Raw genomic sequence first — 17,918 nt, 5'->3', positions numbered from 1 at the left:
AATAAATGTAGATTTTTGTACATGAATAAATGTAGATTGTTGGAGCAAAAATTAATGTAAGACCGTCTTATTTTCGGGGAAACAAGGTAATTACCTCTCTCTGTTTGCTGGTTTAACTGAACTTGAGGGGAGAAATCCTCTCTAGGTCACCTTTGCTGCTCCTTTACCCAGCTACAATGAACGTTGGCATTATCTGAATGTAAAACCTGCCACTGCTGAAGCAATCTTGCTACTTACCCAAGGATAAAATTCTCAGAGAACCCAAGTCATAATCCTGATACCAACCATAACTCTGGGTATTTTGTTAGTTAAGATCATACATTGCCTTAAAGTATAAGTCATGGAGTTGACACTTTCCAATATTTGCATCTGATGGTACCCTAATGGATAAAGAGATTGAGAGCGATAGCATGGAAGTAGGAATATTATATGGCAAGATGACATTTATGGATCTCATTGGCTTGATTTGTGTCTCACACCCATTCCTCAAGCTTTGACTGGCATGGGGTTGGGATTACAGTAATTTCAATTATTACCTCAAGACTAAGTATTTAGAATAGAATGGTGTTCAAAATCAAAACAGCAAAAAGGCTGGTGGAGAGAGGTAAAGAATATGGAAGGCTGAGGCCCAAGGTAACATTTTTCATATGCCAGATTCAGTAGTATCTAAAATGACCATTGTTTAGGTGGAATATATGAAGAGAAAAAACAGTCCCTAGCACATCCCTCCCCACCCCCTTTTTTTCTGGCATTTATTTATTGATGGGTAGGTTGCACAACTTATGGACATTACAGAGGAGGACATCTCTCAGATAACGTGAACCAACACATTGCTGAAAGGCTATCACTGAGGGCTTGATTTTTTTTTAATCCCCCCCAAAATCACAAAAGAAAGCTACAAAGACATAAACATTGGCCAGTTTAAACTATGTTATTTTCTACTAAATAAAAGGAGAAGGCCTTGTGCATGTGTCATCTTCAGGTCAAATGCTAGCTCTCGGGACAGAAATCGTGTTGAACAAATTAGTGATTTGAAGTGAAACTGCGTTCCCATGAAGCATCAAGTGTCATATGGGAACCATTATCCACCTCCTTTCCAAGGTTTTGGGTCTCATTCTATTTTTTAAGGGAATAGACAGTTGGGAAACTGCCCCTGTGTATGCCTTGGGGAAAAAGCCTTTTATTCATTTACTCTTTATTTTGTGCCATGCAAACATTCTTTTGTCATTATTAATTCCCACCATAGCTCTCTGAAGAAGGTACCATTTCCATTTTGCAGTTGATGAAACTGACTATTAGGGAGTGAAGTAACCGGCCCAAGATTCCAGCATCACTTGTCTGGCACATGGTGCTATCTATACTAATAAGAGGAGGAGAAGGGCTTTCGATGTAGCTTTGCCTGACTCCTTTTCCTGAAGGTCAACCAAATCTCTCCCGTCTTGGACTTCTATAGTCTACCTATATTTAATATGTAGGCATATGTAGAGAGGCCACATAATTATCACCTAACTTGGGATATTTCTGAAAGTGAAAGTGAATGCTATGAAAAATTACGCTGGAACAACAGACATAATGAGTTTTGATGATGCTGGTGGTTTACAAATGTCTCATTTAAGGATTTGATTATTATCATCTTAGAGATGAAGAAACTGAGCTTTAAAAACCAGATTGGATCACAAGACTGTTTCATTCCTAAGTCTATACTCTTTCCTCAAGTAGACATAACTAGGATGACACATCCTGGTTTTTCCTGGGGACAGTCCCAGCTTATAACAAATGCTCAAAGAATGTAAACCCCTTTCTTTTTTTTTTTAACTCTTCCTCCCTCCCCTGGAATCTTATCTCAAACTTGTGTTTGCATAAGTATCCACATCCTCATTTAAATGCCCCCAGGATGCAAGTACTAATCTTATGAAATCAGATTTCTGATTCACAGCACAGAAAGACAACTTCATTGGCATGCAGCATGTACTTGATGATTTGACTATTGGGAAAATAAATGGCATATAGTGTTTGACAATAGCTATCTTTCAATTTCTGAAAATTGAAATGGCTGTCATCAACAAGACAAATAATAAGTGTTGGAGAGGCTGTGGAGAAAAAGGAAGCCTCATTCAGCCTTTCTGGTAAACAAACAGATTATTTTCTATTTCATTTTATATATATATATATATATATAGGGGGCATTCATAGGGGGCACTTCTCCACCTTGTTATATCATTAATGTAATATTTAATGGTATTTCATCAATTTCCTCACAGTGCCCACATCAGTTAAAAAACTAAATGTGCAGTAATCCTTAAATGGCCCAAAATGTTTTTTTATGCAGATTTCCAATAGACTGCATCAGAATTGCCTGGGTTCTGTTACAAATATGGATTCCTCAAGGGGATAGTGCACAAGCTTTTGTTTGTTTGTTTGTTTTAAGCCCACTCACTGATTCTGACAAGCAGACAGGATTGCAAGTCACTTATTTAGAGACTTCTTATGACTCTTCCGAACCAGCCATCCCAGCAGTTGAATAAAGAAATATGTATTAGGCACCTATATACAGTAGGCAGTAGGTACAGAGGATACCGCTGTGAATAAAACAGATCCTGATTTCATAACAGTTAAAGACAGTAGGCTCTTTAAAGCTTACATTTTCAAACAGTTCCACTCCTGGGAGAAACACTACCTGTAGGAAAGACCTTTGTGACTCAGAAGGGGTGAATTCAGAGATTTCCACAAATTCCCAAAACCTCAACAAGAAAACAAAAAAAGCCACAGTGAGGAGGGCTCATTCATTAGCTAAATATCAGAAACCTTCAGGTAGATCACAAAATAGTTGAAATCATGACTGTTAAATTTGTGAATGAAAGTTTCTATTACCTTTGTAATAAAATAAGAGTTTGTCACTGCCTCATTTTCCTATTATCTGTTCTCTGAGTACCATATAACCTTATGCAAGGCATGTATCTCTACAGTTGCAATTTTCCTATTAGTGTGTGTAAGGATTTAATTAATTTACCTGTATCACTGGACTTGATGGCCCATGAGTATGGCAACTGCATATGTTTTCTGTGCACCATTGTACCCTTAGTGTCTAGCACCATACCTCACACATAACAGATAATCAAAAACCATTTGCTGAATGGATGGGTGAATGAGTGAATGATACTCTTCTCCTGGCCATCATACTAGAACATTCATATTCTAAAGGATTTTGGAGCAAGCTGCTTCTGATAAATCTAGCATTAGCAAAGCATTTCTGGAAGTCTAGGGAGACTGTTGTGCATTGTGTTAAATAAATATTTTCAGTGGGAGTAAATATTCATAATTTAAGAGTGGCTTTTGTCTCAAGAAAGTCAAAGGTCACACTTAATATTTGAAAAAAATGAAAATATTTGCATATAAATTTTGGTCTTAATTCTTGGGTAGTCATCGCCAAAATTCCTTTTAGAGAAGCTCTGTATTTTATCTCCCCACCATCAGTGTATGAAGATGCTATTTGTCTTTTGCCTAATTTTAAGTTATCATTTAAGTATGTTTGTTAATGTGTTGGAAATTATTTATCAGTGTAATGTGCAATTCTTTCTCACAAAATGAAACTTTTTCCTATTGTCATTTATATTTCTTTTAATTTTTCAAAATAGTTAAATCTATTGATTTTTTTCCTGTTTGTGATCTCTTCCTTGTTTCTATACTTAGAAAATCCTTTTTTATCCTAAGATTAAATAATCATTTTTTCTTCTTGTTTTTCTAAAGGCTTCAGTTTCTGTGTTTTTTTGTTTTCATATTTTTATACTCAACACTTTAATTGTACTTAAATATAGACTGATGTATGGTGTTTTCAGAATTCTGTCGTTTCAGTTTTTACCTGCTCTACTTTTGCGTGTGTGTGTGTGTGTGTGTGTGTGTGTGTGTGTGTGTATGTGTGTTTCTTCTTTATTTAACCTTGTAATGTGGAGTTGCTGCTTTGTAAAAGGAGCCTCTCTCTTTTCTTTTAATCTCTTTTTTCTGGCAAGAGAGCTATTTACTTTCATTTTCTTTAATCCTGTTTTTAAGGGGTCTTAAGTTTCTAATACAACTGTCACAACGTGTGAGTAACTTTGAAAATGAAGCAGAGGACAAGAACAAGTTTGGCTTGTTTGAATCCACTTATATCAAAGATGAAGTGTTTATCAGAGATGAAGAGATCATTTCCTCCTGTAGAGCTGCCTGAATTGAAGAAAATACCTCAGCCAACCCTTGGCTATAGATAGGCAAGCGATCCCTGCTAGACTGTAGTTAAAGGTCTTTGATTTTGGTTTATAGAGATGCAAAGAAGAGATAATTTATTTAAATCACCTGATTTTTAGAAATAAGAGAAACCCAAGCTTAAAGGATAAACAAGAAAATATATGACAATACCCAGCACAATGCCCAGCACATAAAAAAAGTCAATAAATATTAGTTTGCTTCATCTATACCAAACATAAAAGTAAAATATCTTTTTTTTTTTTGGAGGTCATATAGCATAGAACTTTGGCCTTAGAATCACATTGCCAGGTGAAGAATTCCTGCTCAGTACTCACACTACCTGTGTGATCTCAGATGAACTACTTAACCTCTCTGTACCCAGTTTCCTTAATCTAAAATGAGAATTTAGTTCTGTAGTACTTTCGATTATATTTGCAGCATATAAAGAAAAAAAATTACAGTGGTTTATTCCTTATGTAAAAGAATTACAAAGGGAGACCATCCAGGGAATGTACAGTGTATCTAGTATCCTCAGGAACCAGGGTATCTCTATTCTGCATTCTTAGCAAATGGATTCCATCCTTACAGTCACCCTAGAGTTCAAGACAACTGTGAGAACTCCAGTCATTTTGTTTGCATTCTCTGCATCAAGGACCTGAAATAAAATTGGGATTCTCTTTCTAAGGACAACGAGAATTGCAAATGTGTCATAATCTAGTAGTACCTGCCACAAAATAACTCTTTTGCAGGGTTAGTGGGTTAATTAAACAGATAATGTACATAAGACGGCAAGGACAATGCCTGCGGACATAGAACTGCAGCATCTAAGTGGTACTATTGATCAATATTGCAAAGCCAATCAGTCACAGAGTCAAGATCTGTATCTAGGTTTCCAGATCTTCCCTATTCTTCATTTTTCATGTATTATGATATTAATGAGTAAAAGGTAGTGGGGCATTCAGGGGTATCCACCACCTACTAATGTATGTTTTTTTTTAATGGATGAACCTCTGCTTGGTCCTCTCTTCCAAGGCCTGGAGGTTTGCAGATTCAGAAACCTGATCTTGTTGACATAATGATAACACATTGTCTCTTAGAACACAGTCACAGTAAACAAGCCCACAGAGACTAATGTATAGTTACTAGGATGCCAATTTATTAATTTACACTGAGAAATGTAACTTCCAAAGGAAAGGACACCATAATCTTTGGCCCACATAGTCATTCCCTGAGGGCGACCTAAGCCTAAACCAAATTTTTTTTGAGAGCTATTAGTGACTATAAAGGCAAGACAAAGAAAATAAAATGAGCCTGAATTGGAAAATCATTTCCTCTAGCTAGGTCACCTTCTCGCTTGTGCCATGCTGGGATCATACTGATGATTTTCTGCATCTGCTTTTACCATTTTACTTTTTTTCCCCCTATCACCTATAGCCACCATCTTCTATTAAAAACTTATTAAAATTAGTCTCTAAGCCAGTTATTGCTTTGACCACTTGATGCTGAAGTGTATTCCTAGGTGCTGGCCCAGATCTACTTAAACTGAAGTTCTAGGAACTTCCATAGAAAGAAGTAGCTCAGGAATTATGTACTTAAAATTTCCTCCAGATGTTTCTGCTGATCAGCTCTCCTTGCCTTGCTTTAGGGCATCACTGGTCTAGTCTACAACTTGCAATATTGTAATAGAGTTAATACACTGAAGTGAGAGGCAGGAAGGAGGAGGCAGGGAAGGGAGATCACAGGTCCCTCCCAGCAGGAAAGCGTTATCTTCTCCCACCCCCCTTTAATTGCCACTCCAAAATACTGAAGGCATTTCTTCCCACTTGCCTTGAGAATTAATGATACAAGGAGCCACTTTTACAAGAAAGTGACAATTTATCAATGTTTAGCAGAAACAGCCAGTGGATTAAGATGCAGAAAATGATTTACAGGTAAACTAGAAGGAGAAATGTGGTGAGCAGAGGATGGAACCACTCTTGACTGGGTAGATTAGGTAGGGGTCCAGGGGGGCAGTGGTATCTAAGTTCAGCCTTGACTAACAGGTGAGATTTTGACAAGTGACAAATGAGAAATAGCAGTCCAGGCAAATGGAACACCATGCACACAGACATAGAAGTCTGACATTGTAGTCTGGTCTCATTTGGGCTTAGACCAGAGCCAACCCTGTTCCTTCCCTGACTTGACTGTCAGGTAATTCCTCTGAGTTTTGGAGGGTCCCATGTGGGTTCCTGATGCTGCCTATGTGGAAAGGTTGGTTTCTAGAGCTTTGGGAGCCTGATCTAAAGCCATGTCTTATAAACTAACAAAAGAATAACAGCTAGGGAACGGGCTTGAGACCAGGCCAAGCTCTGAGGGAGGTTAAAGCTGGAAGTGAATGGTTTCACTGTCTCTCAGATAAGCTTCAGAGACTAAGAACTGTGCTGACACATATGTTCTGATTCATTAGCAAGACATTCTTAAAGAAATAAAAAGACCTTGAAGGCTACTGTAAGAATTTCAGCTTTTGGTCTTAGTAATAATGGAAGGTCTTGAAAGATTTTAAGCAAAGGAGTATCATAACCTGACTTATAGTTTAAAGTAATAACTCTGGCTATTATGTTGAAAATACCTTGAGGGAAGGGAAGGGGAGGCAAAGGTGGAAGCAGAGACCTGTTAGAAGGTTACTGCTGAAATCCAGACAAGAGAAGACTGTATCTTGAAACAGGTGGAAGTAGACAGGTGCGAAATGTTCTGATTCTTTATATATTTTGAATGGAGATAAAATGAGAGTTATAAAGGTATGAACGAGGAAAGGAGGACAGAGAGGAGTTAAGGGTACAGGTTTTGACTAATTAGAAGAATGGAGTTGACAGCAGGCTGAGCAAAAACATTTTAGTATTTTAATGCCTAGTATAACAGCTAACAGCTAATCATTTTATAGTTCTTTATAATTACAAGGGCATTTGTACATATTATTACATTATTTTATCATCAAAACAACCTTGAGATTGACTTGGAGAATATCATCTTTATTTTACAGAAAATAAAACTGTGGCTCAGAGAAATTAAATGATTTGGCCTATGATCTCCCAGTTACTTGGTTGTGGGACTCAAATTTTAACTTAGGTCTGCTGAGCCCAAATCCAGGTCACAGTCTGTTTCCCTTTTAATCTGCTGTTTACCCAGTATCTCTTCAGACTAAAAGTGCTTCTGCTTTCACACTGTTTTCTCATACTCCAACCTATGTAACCAAAGCAGCTGACAGCTAATACCATTCTGGGGAGATACAGGCACAAGGGGAAAGGTGGGAGGGATGACTGACTGCAGGACTGCGCCTCTCTAAGAAACAGACACATTAGCCCCGCATACTTGTGACCTGAAAGTGGCAACCTCTTTTGCAAATTGCTGAGATATAGCAGAGTTCAGTGAAAAGGAGAAAGTGACAGGGTGTCGTGGAGGTAGGAAGCCCTTACATCAGAATCAGCAGTTAGAAGATCTAGTTCAAGTTTTAGCATTCTAGCATTTTAGCTGTTTGATCATGTTCCTGTCAAAGCTAATGCAAAACTTATTTAGGATGTAACTTATTGTTGTTAAAATTAAGAATAATTGGGCCGGTCAAGTGGCGCATTGGTTAAGAGCTGGCTTGGGACGCCAGAGGGCCCCGGTTCAGATCCCACAAATGAGGGTCAGTGACACTGCCCTCTACAGCTAAGATGCTGAACAACAGCTCAACCTGGAGGTGGGCTGCCATGAGTCGCTGGCAACGGCATAGGCTGCAGCCCCTGCTGCAGTGGGCTGCCATGGGCTACTGTGTGTAGCCAGCAGCCAGAGTGAGCGGCCAGCAGCCGCCGTGAGCAGCCGTCCAGAAGCCAGTGACTGATGTGCCTCGCCCGGGAAAAGTGCAATGATGGTGCCAACTTGGGCCAGTGAAGCAACGTCCTCTACAACTAGGCTGAAGAACAAAAGGACAGCAACTTGTCTGTTCCCCTTCCCCCAATTCCCCAGTGCTGTTCCCATCCCCCAATTCCCCAATAAAAATCTTTAAAAAAAAAATTAAGAATAATGAACAATTCATAAATGGCACTGATCACATTTTTTGCTTTAGCCACAACTAATCCTGCAAAGGAGAATGTCTTACTGATGAGAACTCTGAGACTGTTAGTAAATAGAGCTGGAAAGTGTTAGTACACAGGGCTGAGGACATTTTAATTCCATTGCTTTGTATTGGGTAGTCGGAAAAATCATGACGTATTTTTTTCTGTTTTTCGTTGCAAAAATGCTTCATGACTTTTCCGACAACCCAATAGAAAACTTGCCATACTTGTTTCTCTGAAAACCCTGGGCCAACCTCTATTTCTTTCACTTGCCAAGAATTTTGGCTCAAATTCATGAACCCTTGATCCAATGAAAATCCTAAAATAAAAATGTAAAATTTGCTGTGCTTTCTCCTTTCCCTTTTCTTCCTCTCGGCTCACTGTCTGTCCAGACACAATTCATGTCTCTTTAGTCAAGACCTGATGTATGGCAAAGTGAATTTATACTTAGTTGTTTGCCTCGTTCAGGTAGTTGCATGTTTCTCAGCACAGTCCCTCTGGATACTTTGCACGTCCTTCCCAAGCAGCAGAAGGATGTGTTGGTAAAACCAACTTAAAATGAATTAATCCAAGTGGCCCCCGGTAGGGCAAGAAGGGGTACAATGCAATAATCTTGAAAGAGGACCATTTCCCTCAGTTTAAAGATGCTATCTCATGCAGCCTTGTCCATCTATTGGCAGAACAGATTGATAGCATATTGTCCACAGATGGATGATGTCAGCAGTGGCTACAATGGCTTGACCGGAGCTTCTGAGCCAGAAGTTAGACTCATCCTTGGAGAATGCTGGGAAATGCTGCTATATTCCATGTTTCACTCCTTTTATTTGCATTTCCCAAGTTGGAGATTGCATAAACATATGATAATCTTTATTTTTAAAAAGCAAGTAGTCATTTGGGACCATCCTGTTATTCTCTCTAGGAAAGAAGCTGAAAGGAAGAAAGATTTTCAAGTCTGATTCCAGTGTTCTAAAATCATTTGAATCAGGGTGTCCTCCTGACCTTGGCCTGCCAGCTGCTCCGTTCTGCCTCCCCAGAACCCCAGATGGGGTTCTTATTTTTCAGCCACCTGTCATCATAGTAAGCAGGAGAGAGGCTACAGCAAGAGAGCAAATTCCATGTGAACGTCTTGGAGGGCTTCTCGGAAGCTAATGTAATTGCATGTTGAGCAAGCAGAGCATCCAAACAAAGAGAAGCAGTGTGCCATAGCCGAAAGCTGCTGGGATGGGAGCCAGGAAATGGATTCCAGTGGAATTCACAAGGGCTTTTGTGTGGATTAAATGACATTACATATGTTCCATGTCCAGTTACAGACCCACAGCGGATGCTCAAGTCTTTCCCTTTCCTGGTTCTGACTCTTTTATGAACTGATTATGCCACTGGACAAATCAGCAATACACTCAGTACTTTTAGGGGAAGAAGAGCTGAGAAGGAAAAGACACTGTGTTGCCAAGCACTATGCTAGGTGTTCAACATAAATTACTTCATCTAATCCCCATTTAATTACATATTATCATCAGGAGACCAATGAGAAATATAAGGCTCTAAGAATTTTAACAATTTGCCCAAAGTCATGCACATTTTAAATGACAGATTTTGATTTGTGAACTCCAAAATCAAGGCCAATGAGAAAATTTGAAATAATGCTTCTCAAATTTTTCCTCATGGAAGAGGAACATGAACACATGAGATTACTTCACATCTTCTGTTTCATCTTTAAACTTCACATGATCTTATTTGCATTCTATCCCACAACGTATGTGCGATTGTTTTAATATAAAATGAATGCCTTATAGTTTATTCTTTAGTTCCATGTGTCCCCTTCACAGTGTTAGATCCTAGATACATGCACATCCAGAGATGTAGTAATAGTAAACTTTAGTAGGTGATAGCTATAGTCCTTTTTAATTTTAATGATTTACAGGTTTAATTAATTGTGCTGGTTCTCAAGCAATTAGGATTATATAAACAGTTGTCAGTGTTACTTATAAATGTAATGCTGTGTTAATCCAAGGATACTTGGCTCAAGTGTTGTTATCGGGGCAGTCTTCCCAGACAAGGGACAAGCTCTCCTGAGTAAGTGTATCTCATACAGTCAACTGCCATAGCTCTAGGCAGCTCATCTGAGATGGGGGCTGCTTTGAAGAAAGGGGATGTGGCATTTCCCAGCTCCCAAAGACCGTAGCGCCTTTCTGCTAGCCCTCTCCTACAGCTGCAGCTCTTACCCATTCAGTAAACCCTTTCCCCTCTTGCTCATACCTTTGTAAATAGTAGGTTGGTGCAAAATTAATTGCGCTGTAAGAGGTCAAAAAAGAATTGCAAAAACCGCAATTAAGTCCGCACCACCCTAATAGTTCTTTTATTAACAACCCCTTTTCAATAAGCTTTTTGAGTTGGCCACCTGTTTCCTGCTGAGATTCTAACTTTGCCTCTTTCCTGAGCTCTCCCCCCATTATCCACTGCTTACTGGACATGTTACTATACATAGTTTCACAATCATGTCCTCTCCAAAACGGGACTCATCACAGCCCTGCTCCTCCCAGTGTGCTGCCTGACTCAGTGGCTGCAGCTGCTCTCTATTAATCACCATACCAGACACCTGAGCATCATCCTAGGCCTCTCCATCTCACGCACACCATCCAGCCAGACACTAATTTATATCAATTCTCTTTCACAAGGTTTCCTAAAATCACTACTGCTTCACCAGCTGCAGTTTCTGCTCTCACCATTTGTCAAGTAGATTGCCTGATAATGGACCCATCTGCCCCTTGCTTGCCTTCCCCACCCTTTTCCATTGCTTTCTATCACAATCATCTTTTACAAACAAAAAGCTGTTCATGCCAATCTCTTAAAACAATTCAATGGCTTCTTCCCACCTTAAAGTCTAAACTCCTTATCAAAGCATGCAAGCCTTTCTTTCTTTTTCTTTTTTAATCTGTTTAGTCATTTTCTTGACACTTCCTCATTAGCACTCTACACTTGAGTACCACCAAATCCCTTCATGTTTATCACAGAAGTTCGAATTTCACACTTGTGCATTGTACATGCTGTTTCCTTCGTGAAGAATAACCTGTGCCTAGTGGTCCTTCAAGTCCTACCTCCAGCATCACCTTCTCGAGGGAACTTGCCCAGACAACCACAACCCCCACAACTGATAGTGGCCCCTATCCTTCAGGTGACACCTTGTCCCAGGGCAAGGTGTTCTGTTCCGCTGGATGAAATACCATAACTTTGCTCTGTCCTACGTCAGGTGACCACAGAAGCTTTATGCTTGCTCTTCTCTTTAAGATACTGTCTCTTGCCTAGGCCTGGAATGAGGCACGAGACTCAGGTGTGGGCTGTTCTGGAGGCAAGCATCAGGGTCAAGATGCCCGAGATAAGAAGTGCTGGAATGGCTGATGGATCTCGGAATCAGAGATGGTTTTAAATGCCAGGTCTTCTGTGGACCATCTGCATACATTTTAAGCAGAAAAGTCCAGAGAATGTTATACCAATGAATAGTTTGCTTCATAGTTATGCAGAGGCTCAAGTTTCAGAGGGCAGTTTGAAACTGGCTCTCTGAATTTTGCTTTTGACTCAGAGCTAAGATTGACGTACTTATTAGTCAGGCCTATCTCACCTACACGCAGAAGTTCCCTTTCTTACTTGTGAAATATTATTGCTGAGGTAGATACAATTGAAAGCTTTTAACCATATTATCAAGTTCAGTGATTTTTAAGCTAAAATTAGCCATATGGATAATATAGAAATATATTGGGGAAATGCAGTTTTCAATCTTTGATTTGTGAACCCCTTTCACAGTGATATGTAATCTCATAACACCCCTTAGAATTAAAAAAAAATCATAATTTTAGTTAGTAAATGATAAAGAAGTAATTTTAAATTAAATTTATTTTTCATTTTTATATATTCTGTAATAATTACATATTATATAACAGTACTTGCTCTTATATTGTAATTGATACATGTTTTATAGCTCTAGCCCAGATGTCTTCCCTGAGCGCTAAGCTCTAATACCCAACCATCTTCCCTAATAGGCATCTCAAATTCAACATGTCCTGACCCTCCCTCCAAACTCTACCCCAACTTAGATTTCCTTTCCTACCTCAGTTAGGGGCAGTCCCATCATTGCCAGAAAACCTTGAAGTCATTCTCAATACTCTTTAGTAGCCCACATCCAGTCCATCAGCAAATATTGATGAGTCTATCATGACCTCCAGTCTATAAGTCACTATCATTATACTGTCTGTTAATTGCAATAGCTTCTTACTAGTCTCCCTGCTTCTAATTTTGCCTCCTAACAATGTATTCCAGGACTTTCAGACTGGTCCTCTTAAAATAAATCAGGTAAGGTTATTCTTCTGCTCGAAATCCTCAGAGTAAAAGCCAACCTCCTTATAATGGCTTACAAGGCTCAACACGAGTTGACTCTGACTCTGGGCTTACTGACATCAGTCTCTGTCAGCCACATTAGACTTGTTGCAGTTCCTAACATTAACAGGTTTACTCCCTCCTCAGGGCCTTTGCCCTTACTTCCTCTGCCTGGCACATACTTTTCCCAGATAATGTCACAATTTGCTTCTGTACCTCCATTAAATCTTTGCTCAGATATACCTAGAAGTAAAATCTTTCCTGATGAGCTTAAAATCACTCCCCTTTTCTGAATTTCTGTCTCTTTTACCTGCTTTATTTTTCTCCACAGCATTTATTTTCTTATACTAGACCCTGCTTGTTAATTTTTGTGGGGTTTTTTTTTTTTGTCTCTTCTGCAACATACACATATCCATCCATACACATAAAAAGTAAGGTCTATACAAACAATACTTTTCATTTTGTTCATTGCTCAACCCCTAGAATCTAGAAAAATGCCCTAGTATATAGCAGACACTCATTAAGTATTTGTTGTTTGAATGAATTGTATATAAAGACAAATTTCAACTATTTTGCCTTTATTGAAAAGCTTCTTAAAATATTCTCAAGTTATATTTGGAAGAACAATCATGTTTTGATGACCAACGACTTAAGATTATGTCATGTTTAGTTTAGATATTGAATCTAATTTAAAGGTAGGTTGAAATAACACCACATATTATGACAAAAACAACTTGCTTTCATGATCTGATATTAGGAAGTTTAAAAATCAAATTGCTTATATTTATAATGTTAATGATTTGTTTCTAAATTAAACCAGATATCTTTATGTTTAAACCAATATTAACATGAAAAACTGTTAAAAGCAACTTAGTGCCTAATAATACCATTTACCAGTCTGAAAGAAGATATAACTAACCCACACATGTTACTCTTATCAGGGCCTCATCCCCTCATAGCCTTTCTCAGTGTAGGTGACTTTCCAACAGGAGAGCATTCTACCAAAAAGAGTGAGGCAATTCATGCTCTGAGACTTTCCCCACCTCCCAACATGGGAGAATTGTGAAACTTTTCACAAGACTGCTTCCCTGGTCATCCCATTCTTAAGAACTCCAGGTGGTGGTTATTCTGGGTTTGACACAGGCCAGTGAGATACTGGAAAGCCTCTGACGGGGTTACCCCATCTCTTCTTCAGGCCATTTTAGAATACTCATTTTGAGGCTACCAACCCTTTCGTTTGAATTCTATGAAGCTCCACCTGGCCTACCTTTGGGTGGACCAGTACAGTCACCCTCTTCCAACCTCCTTCCCCAACACCCCTGACACGGGTTGTTTTCTGTGAACATGGCAGTAAACAGGTTCGGGTTTGAACCTGCCCTGAGGCAATGGGTCAGGAGTTGTGTGGGCAAGAGGGCAGGATGAGAGCCGTTGGAAAACAGAATGATTTTTTAGACTCAATGGAAACAACATGGAAACCTTTCTGAAGAACATACAAGGTGGCCGAAGTAGAGGAAAAAAAGTGGAACTTTTGCAAATTCACCTACCTTGATGAGGATCTTGACCAGCTGGGACACCCGTCCTCTGAGCACAGCGGCTGAGGCAATCCTGAGCTCCGTAGCACCCAGCCTAAGGAGGAAGTAGCTCTCCCTGCTGAAGCGCATGTGCAAGGACAAGAAGGAGGTGTGGCCCACGGAGAAGCCCCAGGTGGTGAAGGCACGCACACCTGTGGGATGTGATTGTCTTGCAGGAGGTGATAGGCAGCGTGGTGAGCATTGAGAACAGCAAGAGCTTCAACCAGGTGGAAATCAAGCCTAAGATCATCAGCCATTACCTGGGCGAGGTCTCCACCACCTAAAAGCCTGTGAAGCACAGTCCCAGCATGGGGGCCACCCACTCCTTCCACTTCACCCCCCTCCCCCACTCCCCCGAGTCTCTCAAGCAGCCTGGCCTGCCAGTAAAGGCACAGACTTCTCAAAAATAAATAAATAAATAAATAAATAAATAAATAAATAAATAAATAAATAAATAAAATAAAATTTAAAAGAAGAAAACTCTAGAAGGGTTTGTTTGGACAATGTGTATTTAAATATTTAATTCTTTTTTAGTAATTCAGAATATGTGGCAATAACCCAAATCCGACATGTCCATCAGTGGATGAACAGATAAAGAAAATGTGGTTTATAAGTATAATGTGGTGTGTAAATATAACTATAATGGATTATTATTCAGCCTAAAAGAGAAGGAAACCCTGTCATATTCAACAAAATGGATGAACCTTGAGGACGTTATGCTAAATTCAATAAGCCAGCACAGAAGGGCAAATACAAGATTCCATTTATATGAGGTATCTAAAACAGTCAAACTCATAGAAACAGAGAAGTAATGGTGGTTGCCAGAGGTAAGGGTATTTAGTTCTGATATTTACTACAGCAAACAATTGTGTGTATGTGTGTGATCAACTGATGATTAGGATCCTTCTAAGTTCTGATTGGTTCAATTTGTCTTTGTTCCAATTGTTAGAGAAATATGCATATATATGCTCAGGAATGAGCGTAGCAATAACTAATTTTGTATAGGTGTATTATTACATGTGTTTTGTATTTTATATAGTATTTTATTAGATCTAAATACCTAATACTACTATTGCTACTATGATGATGACCACTACTAAAACAGCTAGCACTGAAGGAACATACACAATCTGCCAGACACTGTGTACTTCATGTAATTATCTAATTTAATCCTCCCAAGGAGCTCTAGTCAAATTAAACTAATGGTACTTTCCTGAACACTTCATGCACTTTTTTCAACCAGTGGATGTGCTGTTCCTTAATGTTTTTTCTCTTGTATCCACTTGGTCAGCTCTTAGTGATCCTTTACATTTTTGTTCTTTGGAAATCTCTTTGGGGAGTGTTCCAATATATTGCTCTCACCTACACCCTTCTCCTTTACTACCTCTTTGTCAAGTACATACTATACTGTTTTTCACAATTAAAAAATTATTGTGTTTATATCTTTCCCTTTCCCTATTATTTTATCAGAGTTTACAATGTTCGTGAGCAACCCATGACAAGAAATTGCTTGCCTAAAGTCACACAGCTCATCGCACTGGTTATTTTTCTCTGTTTTGTCTTTTCATATTATTAAATTTAATATGTTATTTCTTGATTGCCATGGATTGTACAGGTGGATGAATCTGCTAGTAGTAAATTTCTTTCTTTCTTTAAAGTGTTAGTATCTACTTTCTTTAAGTTTTATTAGGATGTCAAATACCATATTGAATAGTAGTGAGGCTATGTCCTGGCTTGATCATAACAGTTGAGACATAAGTAGTTGTCTCAGGTAAAGCTGTTGTCCCAATATAACTTACATTTTCTATAACTCTCAAAAATGTTTAGTTTTAGACAAAAATTCCATGGTCGCTTTAGAAATTGTGCATATATGGCATACATCTTTCATTCATGACCTAATGGAAATTCTAATATTTTTATATTAGTATCATGTTTGCTGTTTCTGACAGATTTTTTTTCATCTTAAGAAAATTTTCTTCTGTTTTTAGTCACTAATTTATTTTATTGTATTTTAACCAGAATTGGTGTTGAATTTTTATCAATGTTTCTGTATCTATTATATAGATTACATTGTTTTCCCAATATGTTAATATAATTAAATATATTAATCAATTTTCTAATATTAAACAACATTAAAATCCTAGGGTCATGAAGTATTATTTGTTTATTAAATTTCACAATTTAATGTGTAAATACTTTATTTAGGATTTTAAAATCCAAATGTATGAGAATAGCCAACTTTGTTTTATTTCTCTCCTCATCTGATTTGTGAGCCAAAGTTATGAAAACCTCATAAAATGATCTATAGATATTTCCATATTTTTCCATGTTTTATTTTTATATATCATGATGAAATTCACCTGCAAAATATTTAGGCTTATGCTTTTTAGAGTTATTTTAAAATTTCCTTTATGTCATTATTGGTATTACTTCTCTACTTGTTTTTGTTTCAGTTTGATCATTTATATTTTCCAAAATAATATTCATTTCATCAATATTTTCAAATTTATTAGTATAAAATTTTACCTAATGTTTTCTTATATATATAGCCTCTATACATGTAGCTATGACTCCTTTCTCATTACTAATATTAATTGTGGTTTACTCAATTATGTTTAATGAATGTCAATGTATTGGTTTTTTCGAATTAAAAGATTTTGATTTGAATGATCACTTTTAATTTTTTGTTAGATGTTTGTTTTCTTGTATTAATTTTGACTTAATTAGTATTATATTTTCTGTTTTTCATTGTTTATTTTTAAACATGTTCATTTGAATATTTAACTTATTTTCAGTCTATTTTTAAATGTATGCATGTAAAGTATTTTCTTTGGGCTACTTTTTAGCTGTTATACAGGTTTTAATCCGCAAGGTACTCATTAATGTTCATGTGTAAGTAGGTTGTGATTTTAGTTGTTTTCCTCTTCATCCAAAAAAAAAAGCACTTAGGCAAAAGATCCCAAATAAACATATTCTTTTGGATATCATTTTTTAATTTCAAAAATTTATGGTTTTTTTTAAGTCAGTGAATATAGCTTATATGATGTTTGCTTTTTGAAATTTATTAATATTTCCTTTGTCATCAAATCCAAGGTTATTGTTTTTGAATGTTTCATGTTTGACGGAAAGAATGTGTATTCTCTAAATAAATTTGATTATTCTTGATGTGTATGTTATTTGAGTCCTCTAAGTTATATTCCATTTTACTTCTGCTGCTCTTGGAATACAATTCACTGGCTATTCAACATCTGCTAATGCTATTATCTCACATATTATTTCATCTGAGCCTGTGGGAGTAGGGAACCACCCAACATGTACGATGAAAAATGAATAAAAAACCAAAAACCCTCAGTTGACCTCTGAGAATCATGTGCTGGTAGAGTTCTAAGGAATCAGGAAATAGGAAGAAAGTGAATAATAAAACTAAGCAAGACTTCCCACAATTCAGAATAATAGCTCTGAAAGTGATGCTATAACTGTATTAATTCATATTTTCTGCTCTAAAAGACTTAGGAGATCATCATAGAAATAGCAATTAATTTTCAAGACTAAACGAAAGTATGTACAAATTATAAATTTTATGTCATAACATTTCCAAAATGTGTCCCATAAAGCTCTACTCTGAGAGTACTCATTAAAAAGAGAGAGAGAGAGAGAGAGAGAGAGAGAGAGAGAGAGAGAGAGA

At 37.6% G+C, this 17,918-nt stretch overlaps 1 pseudogene; it reads left to right on the top strand.

The window, feature by feature from the left end:
* The window catches only part of LOC109375480 (40S ribosomal protein S15-like), a 36,517-nt pseudogene extending 21,874 nt beyond the window's left edge, over positions 1 to 14,643 (top strand).
* The last annotated feature ends 3,275 nt before the right edge of the window (positions 14,644 to 17,918 follow it).

Source organism: Hipposideros armiger, unplaced genomic scaffold, assembly GCF_001890085.2.
Source record: "Hipposideros armiger isolate ML-2016 unplaced genomic scaffold, ASM189008v1 scaffold_960, whole genome shotgun sequence".
Classification (NCBI taxonomy): domain Eukaryota; kingdom Metazoa; phylum Chordata; class Mammalia; order Chiroptera; family Hipposideridae; genus Hipposideros; species Hipposideros armiger.
Note: the sequence above shows the minus strand (reverse complement) of the source record. Positions and strands in the feature narration are given on the sequence as shown.